Raw genomic sequence first — 17,839 nt, 5'->3', positions numbered from 1 at the left:
GCTGTTATGATGATTAAATTGATTAACACATGTAAAGCTGTTATACCAGTGCATGGATACAGTAAAAGCTCAATGTATCAATATTTCATTGCTGTAATGTTTTTCTTATATTGTTATTTTTACTTCTGATGCTATTCAACTGCTAGAAACTCATGCTCTCATCCCACTTTCACTTTTCATCTTAAATATTGTCTTTCCATTCCACTCTTCCCAAATTCTCAAATATTTCCTACATCTCAAAGTATTTTCATATTCCCCCAGAGGAACAGATGGTGATAAGAAGAAACCAGGAATGTCTTTCACTTATAATTTTTTCCCATTTTCTTTTCTTTTTCTTTCTTTCCAGCTCTCTCTTTTTAAAACTTCTTTAGAGGTTCTGGCAGACTACATATTAGTTTTGTAAAAACTTCTCATCATTGCCTCATCAGTTATTCTGAACTGTCCTTTAAATAACGAGTGTTTTTCACAAAGCATATAAAAATATTATTAGAATAAAGGATAACCTGCAGACACAATTTGGGGGATTTTATTAGTATCAGAGCATAGGTGGAGATATGAAAACATATAATAACTTTTACCAAGGATCAGCCATTTTCATATGTTTTCTCATGTAATCTTAATTTTCATCTAAGTTAATCTAAAGAGTTATAAACTTCAGAGCACAGACATTAAAACAGATATTTATATCTTGAAAGGTAAATACTGCAAGTTCTTGACATCTTTGGCATTAATAATAAAACAGAAAAATAACAACTTGAAATAGTTTTTATATCTACTTCTAGTTATTATAGTCCACTTGCTATTATAGTCTTTCTAAAGTGGTTCTACTCAGAGAAGCTATTCACAGTAATACTAGTATCAGTGCTCTGTTGCCCACACCTCATATTTTCTGGATTGTTCTAAAATGAGGAAATTTATTTTTATTTTAAAACTCTAAAGGTTACTATAATTTACCAAATGAGATGTCTTAGGAATTCCTAAAAACATTAAATAGGATGTTTGATAATATTTTAACAAAGCAATATTCTTTAGGGAGCATTTATATTTGAAGTTTCAATAAAACATATCTAATGTTAAGAAGAAAAAAGTTCTGCTTATTTAGACTTATCTACAAGGTTTATTCTCAGGATAATAAGTCACATGTAAAGATTAGAGAAATGAAGGTGAAGACAATCAAGTTTACATACCATACTTATGAAATGAGAAAAACATTTTGAGCCATGGCCCAGATGCATTTCAACACAGAGTACATTTTGTGCCGCTGGATACTGAAACTTGAGTTGTCAACAAGTTTAAAATAGATTGTGAACTCTGAACATATCAAAGCATATGACAGAAATCACTCATTTTGAGAAAAAAATGGAAGAGCGAACTATATAACCTCAAAACCATTTTAATAACTTACCATGTCAACTTCCCTAAGTCAGTGGTCTCCCAAATCCACAGTTCAGTCTTTCCAATTATAAAACAACAAAATCACACAGTTCTGGTTTAGTTTTCTTTTCACTTGGAAAAAAACCCCTGAATTCAGGATTTTATAATTTCCTATAAATACTCTTCTTTTCAAGAGGTGCTCTTCCAATCCTGCTCAAACTCTCCAAATCTAATTTGTACAAAAAGTATACTCTGAGCTCCACATGACACCAGATTTGGCCACTCTCCCTCCTGCTTCCTGAGCAAACTGCTGACTTTCCTCCCCCAGCTCAGTTTTCTCCCCTGCCTCCTCTTCTAATGGCATCACACCTTTTCAGTTGCTTACTTTCTATTTGTTTTTCTTTCTCAGTCTCAATATCTTCTCCCAATCTCAATCAGTTTTTTTTCCCTGATCCATTTATATCAGTCTATGGGGGTGGGTACTTTTGGCTAAAATAACCTTAAAGACACAGATTAGAGTATAATTGTGTCCAACTAGTTAATTGTAAGTAGACTGTAAACAAAATCTCTAAACTGGAAATCTAATTTTGAATTCAAGCTTTGGCATTTACTATGTGAAAGAGAAAATATTAAAATCTGTAGATTGCATTTAGGTCATCTGAAAAATGAGAATACTAGCACTGTTGATAAATATGATAAAATTTCAAAAAATTACAACTACTGATGTGCATCAAGTGTTACTATGTGCCTTTTTCATGTATTATCACTTTGACTCCTGATAGATATATAAATTCAGGATAGAATTATGATTATACTGTCTTTAAAGAAGGAAACTGAGACACTAAGAAATGGAATAATGTTGCTTGTCCATGAACATATTTTAGTAAATGTTGACACTGAAATTCAAAACCAAGTGATCTATTAATAACACTGCAGTGAGTTTTTATCACAATTCAGTCTTTTTAATCTCCCTCACTGGGTGGTTCTAAAAACTCAAACAGAAAATTATATGTGACAATATCTTAAAATATGGAAATTTCTGTTTAGTTAATATTAATATGTTCAGAAGATTATAGAAATAGTAAGAGTTATTCCAAAATTTCCTATTTTTTCTTTCATTCTAAATAAAATTAATACTTCTGTTAGTTTTTATTTCTGGTATCATATGTTGCTTATAAATATTAAGTGCTCCTCCCTGCAGGTGAAATATACACCCCTGTCCTATTGAATTCAGGTGTGCTCATGAAATTTGCTTTTGGCAATGAAATGCAAACAGAAGTAATATTTTACTTTGAGGCTTCTATGATTGTAAAACATGTGTCAAGATGATTTTCTGTGATAGATTATAAAGTGACTAATATGAAGAATCCCCTTGTTAATCTGAGATGAACATGAGATATAAACTTTGTTACTGTAAGTCACTGAGAATTTTTAGTTCTTTGTTACTACAGCATAACCTATTCTCTCCTGAGTGATACAACCACTAAGTTCCCTTAAGATCTTTGATTTATAAAATATTCTTAAATGACATTTTCTTTCTCTTGGAATGTAAGAAGTCAAGGGAAGGATAAACCATAAGATCAGAGAATGTTAACATTGAGAGAGACTATTGGAAAAAACTAGTCCAGTGGTTTCTAGATTTTCAGTAATAACCAAAATTTCAAACATATATATATTTAATATAAAATCATCAAATTATAGCTTTATAAAAAATCTGCCATTAATATATTGCTCTTGTCCTAAGTTTTGGTCATTTGAAAATACTTATCTAATAATTTTATTGATGTAGAAAATAAGACCTAAGAGCAAGACAAGCAGCATTTACACTAGACAAATAACCACTCTAAAAAGGAGCAAAACTGACATGACATCAGCATCATGGTGGTATGAATTGTTCCTTTTTTTCCTCTCCCATTTGACTTATAAATAATTGGACATCCATTACCAAAGAAAAGTCCTCTGCATTTTTTATACAGGACACTTAGAAGATTTCTACCCTCCTATAGGTAGATAGGGCCTCAAAGAGGGCTACAGATCCAAGGGAATGGATGAGTCTGCCCCACTCTCACTTGCTCCAATTGGGAGAAGTATAACCTGGAGAACACACAATTGGGTGGACACTCACAAGAGACAGAATTTGCGGAGGTCCAGCCAGCTTGATGAGGGAACACAGCATGCCACTGGAGCAGGACAGAGACATGGTTGGAGGTAGAGGAGAAGGAAGAACTTGCTGAGGCAGGTCTCCTTTCCAAGGTGACCCTTAAATGACATTGGGCTTTTGGCAGTGGAAGTAGCTACCTCTGTGTTAGAGGAGGAGGAGGAAAACAAAAGTGGTGAGTGACAAATTGACCACATGCAAGGTCTCATTTTTCCCTAGTAGATCTGGAGTTCTGTGGAGTTACTTCTATGATGTGAAGGAGGGGAGGAAAGGAAAGGGGGCAGATAAGATAAAGGCACTGAAGGAACATGTTTCCTACTATCTGCTTCAGGATCCTTGGATTCCCTAACTCTAGGATTCCCCTATCAAGCATTGGCACCCCCAAAATCTCAGTTGCTAAGCCTAAGCAAGCCTACCACCATATTGATGCCAACTCTTTTTAAACTCCCGAGCTCAGTCCCAAGAGCCATTGTCTACAGGAGAAATCCAAAACTTGAGCTACAGTGCCTCCTTCTGGAAAACAAAAGAAAGCTTTCTAATTGTCAGTCTATTGAGCTGTAACAGCCCAAGTAAACAATTCTTAGCTGAGAAAAGTATTTGCTGCTTCAACTGTGAAAGCAGAGGCACATATTTTCAAACATAAAAAATCAAGGAAATATGGTATCACAAGGAGGAAATAATAATTCTCCAGGAACTGAACTCAAAGGCATAGAATACTGAGCTCTGGTAAAGAATTCAAAGTAGCTATTATGAATAAATTCAATAAGCTATAAGAAAACTCAGAAAGGAAAGTCAATGAACTCAGGAACAAAATTAATGACTAGAAGGGATTGTTTACCAAAGAAGTTGAATTTTTAGGAACCAAACAGAAATTCTAAGCTGAATAAATCCATAAGTAAAATAAAGAAGTCATTAGACAGCAAAAGTAACAGAACAGATTAGATGAAAGAAAGAATAAGTGACTGGGAATATAAGAATTTAGAAATGATCTAGTTAGAAGAACTATGATCGTTTTTTTAAATAAAGAAATACTATGAACCCTAAGGATTTAATCAGAGAAACAAATATAAGAATAATTGGTGTACCAGATGGAGGAGAAAGGTAAAAGGGGGCAGGGAATTTATTTGAAAAATAATAGCTGAGAACTTTTCAAACTGGGGAAAGGAATTAGACATAGAAATTCATGGAGCTAATAGAACAGCCTATTATCTCAATACCAAAATCTTTCCAATACACATTTCAATGAAAACTGTTTTTAAAAAAATCAGTGATAAAGAAAGAATCCTAACTTCAGCCAGAGAAAAAAAGGAACATGATCTACAAAGGAACTCTATTAGACTATCAGTGGATTTCCCACAAGAAACTCTACAGGCCAGGAAGGAATGGCATGCTACATTAAATATGCTGAAAGATTAAAAATTGACACTATAATACTTTATCAGGCAAAGTTATCCTTCAGATATAAAGGAGAAATAAATCACCAACTCAATGGACCTGAGTTTGAGCAAGCTCCGGGAGTTGGTGATGGACAGGGAAGCCTGGTGTGCTTCAGTCCATGGGGTCACAAAGCATTGGATACAACTGAGTGACTGAACTGAACTGAAAGGCTTTCCTATACAAACAAAAGCTGAAGTCACTAGACCTGACTTACAAGAAATGCTAAAAAAAGCTCTTCAAGCTGAGATGGAAAGATGCAACTAGTGACACAAAGACATCTGAAAATATGCAATACTTTAGTAAAAATGAAAAATGGAAGATCACAATTAGAAAACCATATTATATGGGCGTGTTAACCATTTAATTATAGTATAAAGGTTGAATGAAAAAGCATTAAAAATAACTATAGCTAGTATAATTTGGTAATAAATGCACAGAAGAAAATTGGAAAATTGTGACATCAAAAATATAAAAGGGGTAAACAGATGGAATATTTATATATGAGAAAAGAAAAGTTCCTATCAGGATAAAAAAAAGGACTGTTTTATTCCCATGAGATGTTTTATGTAAGCTTCATGATAACCAAAAAGGAAAAATCTACAATAGAGACACAAAACATAAACAGGGGGACTGAGAAAATCACTAGGGAAAACCACCAATTTACAAAAGTAGGTAGAAACAGACGGAAAAGAAACAATAGAGATGAAATACAAGCAGATGGCAAATAATAAGATGATTGTAGTAAGTCCTTTCATATTAATAATCACTCTAAATGTGAAGATAGTAGATTCATGGATCAAAAGGCAGAGTGGGAAAACAAGACCTAACTATATGCTGCCTATAGGAGACTTATTTCAGGTTTAAAGACATACAGAGGCTCAAAGTGAAGGGACAGAAGAAAATATTCCAAGTAAGTTATCCATATTTATATAAGACAAAATAGACTTAGAGACAAAAACAGGAACAAGTGACAAAGAAGCTTATAATACAATGACAAAGGAGTCAATAATTCAAGAAGATATAACAATTGTAAATATACATGCAACCAACATCAGAGCACTAAAATATATTAAGCAAATGGGAAATGACAACAGTACAATAGTAGGGTATTTTAAGATGCTACTGTAAGCAATGGAGAGGTCATACAGACAGAAAATTAAAAGGAAAACAATGGATTGAACCAAACTTTAGAACAAATGGACCAAACAGACATTTATAAAACATTCCACCCAATAGTAGCAGAATACATTCTTCTCAGGTTAACAGAATCTCCAGGATAGATTATATGATAGGATGTAAAACAAACTTTAGCAAATATCATACCAACTGTCTTGTATGAGCAGAGTGGTATGAAGTTGAAATCTACAAGAGAAAAGCTGTAAAGTCTACAAATATGTGGAAGCTGAACAACACATTTCTGAATAACCAATGAGCAGAAGAAGAAATCAAAAGGAAAATTAAAAATTATCTTGGGAGAAGAACAAGAGGGCAGAAGAGTAGGTAGACCTGGAGTACATCTCTCTCCAAGGATACATCAGGAATACACCCTCAGACACAGAAGTGCATGGAGAACACCAGCTGAAAGTGGACAGTAGTACCTGGGCAGAGGAAAATAATATGCAGAACCATCCAAAACTCTGTAGGACAAAGGAACTAGGGGGAAAAACAGGAGTGTTAGTAGCACTGGACCTGTCTTTGGTGGGTGGGGGAACTAAAGCAGAGGTCTGATCCCCACATCAGGGCAACTGTCTGAGTCAGAGGAGAAACATTTAAGGCTGAGAGTGAAACAGCTGATCTGTGGCAGCCTAAATGGAATGACAATCAGACAGTTCTTGCCACAGCCATACATACCACAAAGAAGGATGAGGGGGCCCTGGAAGGTGCAGTGGCTGCGAGTTGGAGTTTGGGGAGTGTAGAGCAATCCCAGGGTGAGGCTGCTGTTGACTGAGGAGATGGGAGAGAGGAGATCATGGTGGGAAATGCCTGTGGAAGAAAGCCAGGCAGCTATGAAAGCAAGGCAATACTGCTGAGTCATGCATAGGGAGTGGAGCCATCACCATAGCCTCTCTCTCTCCACACACCAGCATCAGCAGCTGAACAATAGAGAATCTGGCCTGTCAAACACCTGATGCACTGAACTACAAAGTAGGACTCCACCCAGGGTGCTCCTTTAAGTGATTGATGTGCCAAACTACAAAGTAGGATCCCACCCGGGAGCTGCTTTAAGTGCCTGATGTGCTGATCCATAGAGTAGAAGCCCAGTCAGGTGGGCCCCCTCTATGTGCCTGATGCTCCAAACAACAGAGAAGGACCCCAGGCAAGGGAGCCCTCTAAGTGCCTGAACAGGCGGAGCTATGGAGAAAGACTGGCCAAAGAGGCCTTCTGATCGCCAGCTACAAGGGGCTCAGAAAAAGACTCTGTCAGGGCCATAACTCCTGCAGTGGAGGCAGTCCGTGTTCCTGCACACTTGGTGCTGCTAGGTCTCTGCAACCCAAGCAGCTGTGCCACCTTCATGCTCAACTCTTACTGGGGCAGAGGTGTCATAGGCAAAAAAACAGTCTTGCATCTATGCACGAAGGGTTACTTCAGTCATGTCCGACTCTTTGCCACCCTATAGACTGTGGCCTGCCAGGCTTCTCTATCAGGGAGGGGGATTCTCCAGGCAAGCACACTGGAGCATATTGGCCAATACTGGTTGCCATACCCTTCTAGAGCAGTATATTTCCTGCTGCCCTAGCCACCAACTCCCTTGAGTACATGGTGATGCCAGAACCCCTGCAACTTAAGCAGCTGTACCACCTCCACATCTGGCCCTCACAGGGGCAAGCCCAAGTCCTCCAGGGCAGCCTCAGGAGCAAACCCCAGTGGACAACCCACATACAGAGGTGGAAATAAAACCATAATTGAAACCCAGGGGCAGTGTGGCTAAGGAATAAGACCCAAAACCTTCACACCAGCTGTAAAAATTGCAGATTAAATCCACATGATCAACTAGGCAGACTCTGTGTCTATGGAATATATTAAAGATCATTGATAGTGCCCACAAAAGAAAATGCACTAGTTCTGATAGCTGTGGACATTGGAGGCAAGATCACATAGGTGTAGGGCCAGATTTGATTCTGAGCTGACAGCAGCGACTCAAGAAAAACATTTATTATTCTTATGTTTTGACTTGCTTGATAGATTCTTTTGTATTTTTTTCTCCCCCCACCCCACGTTGTAGTTGTTGATTTTATTGGCATTATGAAATCTAATTAAGCTTTTGAGCTTTTTTTTTTTTTTTTTCCCCTCAATCACATTCTTTTTTTATTGTTGTTATAAACCTCTGCATCTATGCTGGCGTTTTGTAGTTCTGTGGAGTTTTCCTTATTTCTTTCTCTTTTTAAATTATTTAAACCTATTATTATTTTTTTCTACATTTATTCCTTTGTTTGCTTTTCCTACTGTTTTTGCCCCTTGCAGTTAATCTTTAATGTATGTAAATCTTCCTCTACTTCTATTTAGCTTTGCATATCTGTTCTTTCTTTCCTTTCCTCTCAACATTTTGTCAGTTTTATTCCATTGCTTTATTCCCCAATTGGCACCTTGCTGTAGTTTTGTTTTCCAGTTTGCGTTTTAGTTAGTTTTGTTCTGGTAGGTATAATTTTTGGTTTCCTTTGTTCACTGGGTTGATATATTGTACTTTATTTTTGTTAGACAGTTTTGATTTTGCTTATGGGTGTATATGTATATGTGAATGTGCAGTCACATATTTTATGGTTGTTATAAACCTCTGTGTCTACACTGAGCTTTTGCAGTTCTATGGAGTTTTCCTTTTCCCCCCCCTTTTTTCTTTCTTCTTCCATTTTTTTCTTTTCTCTTTTGTATATTTTTTTAAAAAAACTATTATATTTTTTCTACATTTATTCCTTCATTTGCCTTTCCTACTGTTCTTTTCCCCTTACAGTTAATCTTTAATATATATAAATCTTCTTCATCTACCTCTATTTAATTTGCATATCTGTTCTTCCTTTCTTTTCTTTCTTTCCTCTCTTCTCAATGTATTTGTTAGTTTTGTTTTGATTGCTTTATTCCTCACTTGGCACCTTGTTTAGTTTTGTTTTCCGTTTTTGTGCTTTAATTAACTTTGTTCTTAAGTAGTAAATATAATTTTTGTGCTTTAGTTAATTTTGCTCTTAAGTAGAAAATATACTTTTTGATTTAATTTGTTCACCAACAAATCTACTGTACTTTATTTTTGGTGGATTGTATTCACTTTGCTCAAGGGTGTATATGTGTATATTCCATTATTTTAATTATTATTTCCCTGATTTTGTAACTGCCATTTGTCTGGGGTTCATCTTTGATTTCTCATTTTTGGATATTTGTTTTAATCTCACTTAATGCCATAACAAACCACTTGTGGAATCTTTGTTCCTGACCAAGATCAAGCCCTGCCTTTGGAGTGGGAGCACTGACTCCAAGACCCAAGACTGCCAGAGAACTAACCCTAGGGAGTACCAAATAGTGAGAACTCATACAAAGGAAACCACTTGAATACAAGACCTGGCATCACCCAACCACCAGTAGCACCCTGTGAAGAATGCCTCATCTAAACAACAAACAAAACAAAAATCCAAGCCCAATCATTAGCAGACAGGATCACCACCTCACTCAGGCATGCTCATCAGAGGAAAAACAAGCAAACAAACAAAAACTCAGCACAAGTGTCACCTGATAGGAAGCTTACACAAACCACTGGGACAACCTTACACATGCAAAAAGCAAAAGGAAGAAAGAATTTAACCTTGAAGCCTGTAAAAAGGGGACCTCAAACAATAGGTTAAAAAAATAATGAAAAGGCAGAGAAATACTACATAAATGAAGGAACAAATTAGAAATGCAGAAGTCCAAATAAATGAAGAAGAAATAGGCAAACTACCTAAAAAATAATTCAAAATAATGAGTTATTATGATCAAAAACCTTGAAAACAAAATGGAGAATATGCAAGAATCAAGTAACAAAGACCTAGAAGAATTAAAGAATAAATTTATAGACTCAAACAAAACAATTACTGAAATTTACAATACTCTATAAGGAATCAATAGCAGAATATCTGAAGCAGAAGAATGAATCAGTGAGCTGGAAGATAAAATGGTGGAAATAATTTCTGAAGAGCAGAATAAAGTGAAAAGAATGAAAAGAGCTGAGGACAGTCTCAGCGATCTCTTGGACCATATCAAACACACCAACATTTGAACTACAGGGGTCTCAGAAGAAGAGAAAAAGAAAGGTTATGAGACAATTTTTGATGAGATTATAGTTTAAAATTTCCCCAACATGGAAAAGGAAATAGCCAATCAAGTCCAAGAGGCACAAAGCATCCCATACAGGATAAACCCAAGGAGAAACATGCCAAGACACATACTAATGAAACTAACAAAGACTAAACACAAAGAAAGAATATTAAAAGCAGCAAGAAGAAGCAATAAGTAATGTAAAAGGAAAACTCATACGCTTAACAGCTGATTTTCAGCAGAAACTCTGCAGGCCAGAAGGGAATGGGAGGATATATTTAAAATATTGAAAGGGAAAATATATATATAACCATGATTATTGTACCCAGCAAGGATCTCAATTCAAAATTGATGGAGAAATAAGAAGCTTTTCAGACAAGCGAAAATAAAGAGAAATCAATACCACCAAACCAGCTTTACAAAAAATGTAAAAGGGACTTATATAGCTAAGAAATACAAGTGAAGAAAAAAGATCTACATAATGAACCCAAAACAATTAAGAAAATGGCAGTAGGAACATATATATCAATAATTACTATGAATATAAATGGATTAAATGCTCCAGCCAAAAGACACAGACTGGCTGAATGGATACAAAAACAAGACCCATATATATTCTGTCTACAGGAAACCCTCTTCAGACCTAAAGACACATATAGACTGAAAGTGAGGATGGAAAAATATTTTCTATGAAAATGGGAAGCAAAAGAAAGCTGGAGTAGCAATCCTCATATTAGACAAAATAGACCTTACAATAAAGAATATTACAAGAAATAAGGAAAGACACTGCATAATGATCAAGGGATCAATCCAAGAGGAAAACATAACAATTGTAAATATCTATGCACCCAACAGAGGAGCACCTCAATACATAACAGACATAAAAAGGAAAAATTGACAGTAACAGAATAATAATAGGAGAATTTAACATCCCACTCACACCAATGGACAGATCATCAAAACAGAAAATTAATAAGGAAACACAAGTCTAAAATGATACATTAGATGAGATGGATCTCATTGATATTTTCAGGAAATTCCATCCAAATGCAGAAGAATACATCTTCTTCTCAAGTGCACAAGAAATATTCTCCAGGATAGACCACATCTTAGGTCACAAATCAAACCTCAGTAAATTTAAGAAAACTGAAATTATATCAAGAATTTTCTCTGACAAGAATGCTATAAGACTAGATATCAATTACAAGGAAAAAACTGCAAAAAGCAGAAAGACATGGAGACTAAAAAACACATTTCTAAATAACCAAAAGGTTACTGAAGAAATCAAAAGAGAAATCAGAAAATTTCTAGAAACAAATGACAATGAAAACACAGCAGCTCAAAACCTATGGGATGCAGCAAAAGCAGTTCTAATGGGGAAGTTTATAGCAATACAATCCTACCTCAAGAAATAAGAAAAACATCAAACAGACAACCTAACTTCACACCTAAAACAACTAGAAAATGAAGAGTAACAATACTCCAAAATTATTAGAAGGAAAGAAATCATAAAGATTGGAGCAGAAATAAATGAAAAAGAAATGAAAGAAACAATAGCAAAGATTAATAAAACTAAAAGCTGGTTCTTCAAGAAGATAAAAAAAATTGACAAACCTTTAGCCAGACTCATCAAGAAAAAAAGAAGAATCAAATCAACAAAATTAGAAATGAAGAAAGGAGAGGTTACAATGACAATGCAGAAATACAATGGATTATAAGAGACTATTATGAACAACTATATGGCAATAAATGGATAACCTGGAAGAAATGGACAGATTCTTAGAAAAGTTCAATCTTCTAAGACTGAACCAAGAAGAAATAGAAATTATGAACAACACAATTACAAGCACTGAAATTGAAGCTATGATCAAAAATCTCCCAAAAAACAAAAGCCCAGGCAGATAGCTTCACGGGAGAATTCTATCAAACATTTAGAGAAAAGTTAATGCCTATCCTAAAACTCAAAAAATTGCAGAGAAGTGACACTTCCAAACTCATTCTATGAGGCCACCATCACCCTGATACCAAAACCAGACAGAGATAACACAAAAAAGAAAACTACAGGCCAATATCACTGATGAACATAGATGCAAAAATCCTCAACAAAATTTTAGCAATAAAATTCAGCAACACATCAAAAAGCTCATACATCATGATCAAGTTGGGTTTATTCCAAGAATGCAAGGATTCTTCAATATATGCAAATCAATCAATGTGATACACCATATTAACAAATTGAAAAATAAAAACCATATGATCATCTCAATAGATGCAGAAAAAGCTTTTGACAAAAGTCAGCACCCATTTGTGATTAAAACCTTCACAAAATGGGCATAGAAGGAACCTACCTCAACATAGTAAAGGTCATATATGATAAGCCTACACCAAACATTATTCTCAATGGTGAAAACCTGAAAGCATTCCCCCTAAAATCAGGAACAAAACAAGGGTGTCCACTCTCACCACTATTATTCAACACAGTTCTGAAAGTCCTAGCTATATCAATCGTGGAAGGAAAAGAAATAAAAGGAATTCAGATCAGAAAAGAAGAAGTAAATCTCTCACTGTGTGCAGATGACATGATACTGTACATAGAAAACAGTAAAAGATAGTATTAGAAAATTACTAGAGCTAATCAGTGAATTTGGCAAGGTTGCAGGATATAAAATCAATACCCAGAAATCACTTGCATTTTCACTAATAATAAAAATAAGAAACAGAAACTAAGGAATCAATCCCACTCACCAATGCAATAAAAAGAATTAAATATTCAGGAATAAACTTACCTAAGGAGACATGAACAGTATGAAAAGGCAAAATGATAGGATACTAAAAGAGGAACTCCCCAGGTCAGTAGGTGCCCAATATGCTACTGGAGATCAGTGGAGAAATAACTCCAGAAAGAATGAAGGGATGGAGCCAAAGCAAAAACAATACCCAGCTGTGGATGTGACTGGTGATAGAAGCAAGGTGTGACGCTGTAAGAGCAATATTGCATAGGAACCTGGAATGTCAGGTCCATGAATCAGGGCAAATTGGAAGTGGTCAAACAAGAGATGGCAAGAGTAAATGTCCACATTCTAGGAATCAGTGAACCAAAATAGACTAGAATGGGTGAATTTAACTCAGATGACCGTTATATCTACTGCTGTGGGCAGGTATCCCTCAGAAGAAATGGAGTAGCCATCATGGTCAACAAAAGAGTCTGAAATGCAGTACTTGGATGCAATCTCAAAAACGACAGAATGATCTCTGTTTGTCTCCAAGGCAAACCATTCAATATCACAGTTATGATATGCCCCAACAAGTCTATGCCCCAACAAGTAATGCTGTGAAGCTGAAGTTGAATGGTTTTATGAAGACCTACAAGACCTTTTAGAACTAACACCCCAAAAATATGTCCTTTTCATTATAGGGGACTGGAATGCAAAAGTAGGAAGTCAAGAAACACCTGGAGTAACAGGCAAATGTGGCTTTGGAATGCAGAATGAAACAGGGCAAAGACTAATAGAGTTTGCCAAGAAAATGCACTGGTCATAGCAAACACCCTCTTCCAACAACACAAGAGAAAACTCTACACATGGACATCACCAGATGGTCAACACTGAAATCAGACTGATTATATTCTGTGCAGCCAAAATGGAGAAGCTCTATACAGTCAACAAAAACAAGACCAGGAGCAGACTGAGGCTCAGATCATGAACTCCTTATTGCCAAATTCAGACTCAAATTGAAGAAAGTAGGGAAAACTGCTAGACCATTCAGGTATGACCTAAATAAAATCCCTTATGATTATACAGTGGAAGTGAGAAATAGATTTAAGGGCCTAGATCTGATAGATAGAGTGCCTGATGAACTATGGAATGAGGTTCATGACATTGTACAGGAGACAGGGATCAAGACCATCCCCATGGAAAAGAAAAGCAAAAAAGCAAAATGTCTGTCTGGGGAGGCCTTATAAATAGCTGTGAAAAGAAGAGAGGCAAAAAGCAAAGGAGAAAAGGAAAGATATAACCATCTGAATGCAGAGTTCCAGAGAATATCAAGAAGAGATAAAAAAAAGCCTTCTTCAGAGATCAATGCAAAGAAATAGAGGAAAAGAACAGAATGGGAAAGACTAGAGATCTCTTCAAGAAAATTAGAGATACCAAGGGAACATTTCATGCAAAGATGGGCTCGATAAAAGACAGAAATGGTCTGGACCTAACAGAAGCAGAAGATACTAAGAAGAGGTGGCAAATGCACAGAAGAACTGTACAAAAGAAGATTTTCATGATCCGGATAATCATGCTGGTGTGATAACTAATCTAGAGCCAGACATCCTAGAATGTGAAGTCAGATGGGCCTTAGAAAGCATCACTACGAACAAAGCTAGTGGAGGTGATGGAATTCTAGTGGAGCTATTTCAAATCCTGAAAGATTATGCTGTGAAAGTGCTGCACTCAATATGCCAGCAAATTTGGAAAACTCAGCAGTGGCCCCAGGACTGGAAAAGGTCAGTTTTCATTCCAATCCCAAAGAAAGGCATTGCCAAAGAATGCTCAAACTACCGCACAATTGCACTCATCTCACATGCTAGTAAAGTAATGCTCATAATTCTCCAAGCCAGGCTTCAGCAATATGTGAACCATGAACTCCCTGATGTTTAAGCTGGTTTTAGAAAAGGCAGAGGCACCAGAGATCAAGTTGCCAAAATCTGCTAGATCATGGAAAAAGCAAGAGAGTTCTAGAAAAACATCTATTTCTGCCTATTTATTGACTGTGTCAAAGCCTTTGACTGTGTGGATCACAATAAGCTGTGGAAAATTCTGAAAGAGATGGGAATACCAGACCATCTGACCTGCCTCTTGAGAAGTCTGTATGCAGGTCATGAAGCAACAGTTAGAACTGAACATGGAACAACAGACTGGTTCCAAATAGGAAAAGGCATACATCAAGGCTGTATATTGTCACCCTGCTTATTTAACTTCTATGCAGAGTACATCATGAGAAACGCTGTGCTGGAAGAAACACAAGCTGGAATCAAGATTGCCAGGAGAACATCGATAACCTCAGATAGGCAGATGACACTACCCTTATGGCAGAAAGTGAAGAGGAACTAAAGAGCCTGCTGATGAAGGTGAAAGAGGAAAGTGAAAAAGTTGGCATTAAGCCCAACATTCAGAAAACGAAGATCATGGCATCCAGTCCCATCACTTCATGGGAAATAGATGGGGAAACAGTGGAAACAGTGTCAGACTTTATTTTTGGGGGCTCCAAAATCACTGCAGATGATGACTGCAGCCATGAAATTAAAAGACGGTTACTCCTTGGAAGAAAAGCTATGACCAAACTGAATAGTATATACAAAAGCAGAGACATTACTTTGCCGACTAAGGTCCTGCTAGTCAAGGCTATGGTTATTTCTGTGGTCATGTGTGGATGTGTGAGTTGGACTGTGAAGAAGGCAGAGTGCCGAAGAATTGATGCTTTTGAACTATGGTACTGGAGAGGACTCTTGCGAGTCCCTTGGACTGCGAGGAGATCCAACCAGTCCATTCTGAAGGAAATCAACCCTGGGATTTCTTTGGAAGGAATGATGCTAAAGCTGAAGCTCCAGTACTTTGGCCACCTCATGTGAAGAGTTGACTCATTGGAAAAGACTTGATGCTTGGAGGGATTAGGGGCAGGAAGAGAAGGGGATGACAGAGGATGAGATGGCTGGATGGCATCACTGACTCGATGGATGTGAGTCTGGGTGAACTCCGGGAGTTGGTGATGGACAGGGAGGCCTGTCGTGCTGCGGTTCATGTGGTCGCAAACAGTCGGACACGACTGAGCGACTGAACTGAACTGAAGGAGACAAAAGAACTGTATACAGAAAATTATAAGACACTAGTGAAAGAAATCAACGATGACATAAACAGATGGAGAGATATTCCATATTCCTGGGTAGGAAGAATCAATATTCTGAAAATGAGTACACTAGCAAATGCAATCCACAGATGCAAGGCAATCCCTATCGAATTACCGATGGTATTTTTTACAGAACTAGAACCAAAAAATCTCACAATTCATATGCAAACACAAAAGGCCCTGAATAGCCAAAGCAGTCCTGAGAAAGAAGAATGGAGCCAGAGGAATCAACCCTCCTGACTTTAGATTACACTACAAAGCTACAGTCATCAAGACAGTATGGTACTGGCACAAAAACAGAAATATAGACCAATGGAACAAGATAGAAAGTCCAGAAATAAACCCATGCACCTATGGGTACGTTATTTTTGACAAAGAAGGCAAGACTATACAATGGGGAAAAGGCAGCCTTTTCAGTAAATAGTGCTGGGAAAACCAGACAGCTACATGTAAAAGAATTAAAGTAGAACACTTCCTAACACCACACACAAAGATAAACTCGAAATGGATTAAAGACCTAAATGTAATACCAGAAAATATAAAACTCTAGGAAAGCATATGCCGAACACTCAATGAATAAATCAAAGCAAGATGCTCTATGACCCACCTCCTAAAGTAATGGAAATAAAAACAAAAGTAAACAGATGGGACCTGATTAAACTTAAGAGCTTTTGCACAGCAAAGGAAACTATAAGCAAGGTGAAAAGACAACCCTCAGAGTGGGAGAAAATAATAGCAAATTAAACAATTGACAAAGGATCAATTTCCAAAATATACAAGCAGCTCACACAACTCAATGCCAGAAAAACAAACAACTCAATCAAAAAGTGAGGAAAAGACTTAAAAAGACATTTCTCCAAAGAAGACACACAGATGGCTAACAAACACATGAAAAGATGCTCAACACTGCTCATTATTAGAGAAAGGCAAATTAAAACTACAGTGATATATCATCTCACACCAGTCAGAATGGTCATCATCAAAAAGTCTATAAACAATGAATGCTGGAGAGGATGTGGAGAAAAGGGAATGCTCTTTCACTGTTGGTGGGAATGTAAATTGATACAGCCACTATGGAAAATGGTAAGGATATTTCTTTTAAAAAGTAGGAATAAAACCACCATAGACCCAGCAATCCCACTGCTAAGCATATACCCTGAGGAAAACAAATTGAAAAAGACACATGTATCCCATTGTTCACTGCAGCACTATTTACAATAGCTAGAACATGGAAGCAAAATAGATGTTCATTGACAGATAAATGGATAAAGAAATTGTGGTATATATACACAATGGAATATTTCTCAGCCATAAAAATGAACACATTTGAGTCAGTTCTGATGAGGTGGATGAACCTAGAACCTATTATACAGAGTAAGTGAGTCAAAAAAGAGAAAGAGAAATATCATATTTTAATGCATATATAAGGAATCTAGAAATTCAGTTGTGAAGAATTTATTTCCAGGGCAGTAGTGGAGAAACAGACATAGAGATTAGGCTTATGGACATGGGGAGAGGGGAGGAAAGGGGAAATGTATGGAAAAAGTAACATGGAAACTTACAATCAGTTCAGTTCAGTTTAGTCGCTCAGTCGTGTCCGACTCTTTGTGACTCCATGAACTGAAGCACGCCAGGCCTCCCTCTCTATCACCAACTCCCAGAGTTCACTCAGACTCATGTCCATCGAGTCAGTGATGC

General features: G+C 36.7%; 1 protein-coding gene across 5 annotated transcripts in view; it reads right to left on the bottom strand.

The window, feature by feature from the left end:
• The window catches only part of LOC138445257 (alpha-amylase 2B), a 75,238-nt gene that overhangs the window by 23,720 nt on the left and 33,679 nt on the right, over positions 1 to 17,839 (bottom strand). For 2 of the 5 annotated variants that reach the window (XM_069599126.1, XM_069599147.1), the window contains exon 1: positions 1,406 to 1,810. The exons of 1 other annotated variant lie outside the window; for it this stretch is intronic. The gene's annotated coding sequence lies outside the window, so the exon portion shown is untranslated. Of the gene's footprint in view, positions 1 to 1,405; positions 1,811 to 17,839 lie in introns of those variants that run through there. 2 more of the 5 variants (XM_069599134.1, XM_069599156.1) reach the window with 1 other exon arrangement.

Source organism: Ovis canadensis, chromosome 1 (genome assembly GCF_042477335.2).
Source record: "Ovis canadensis isolate MfBH-ARS-UI-01 breed Bighorn chromosome 1, ARS-UI_OviCan_v2, whole genome shotgun sequence".
Lineage (NCBI taxonomy): Eukaryota > Metazoa > Chordata > Mammalia > Artiodactyla > Bovidae > Ovis > Ovis canadensis.
Note: the sequence above shows the minus strand (reverse complement) of the source record. Positions and strands in the feature narration are given on the sequence as shown.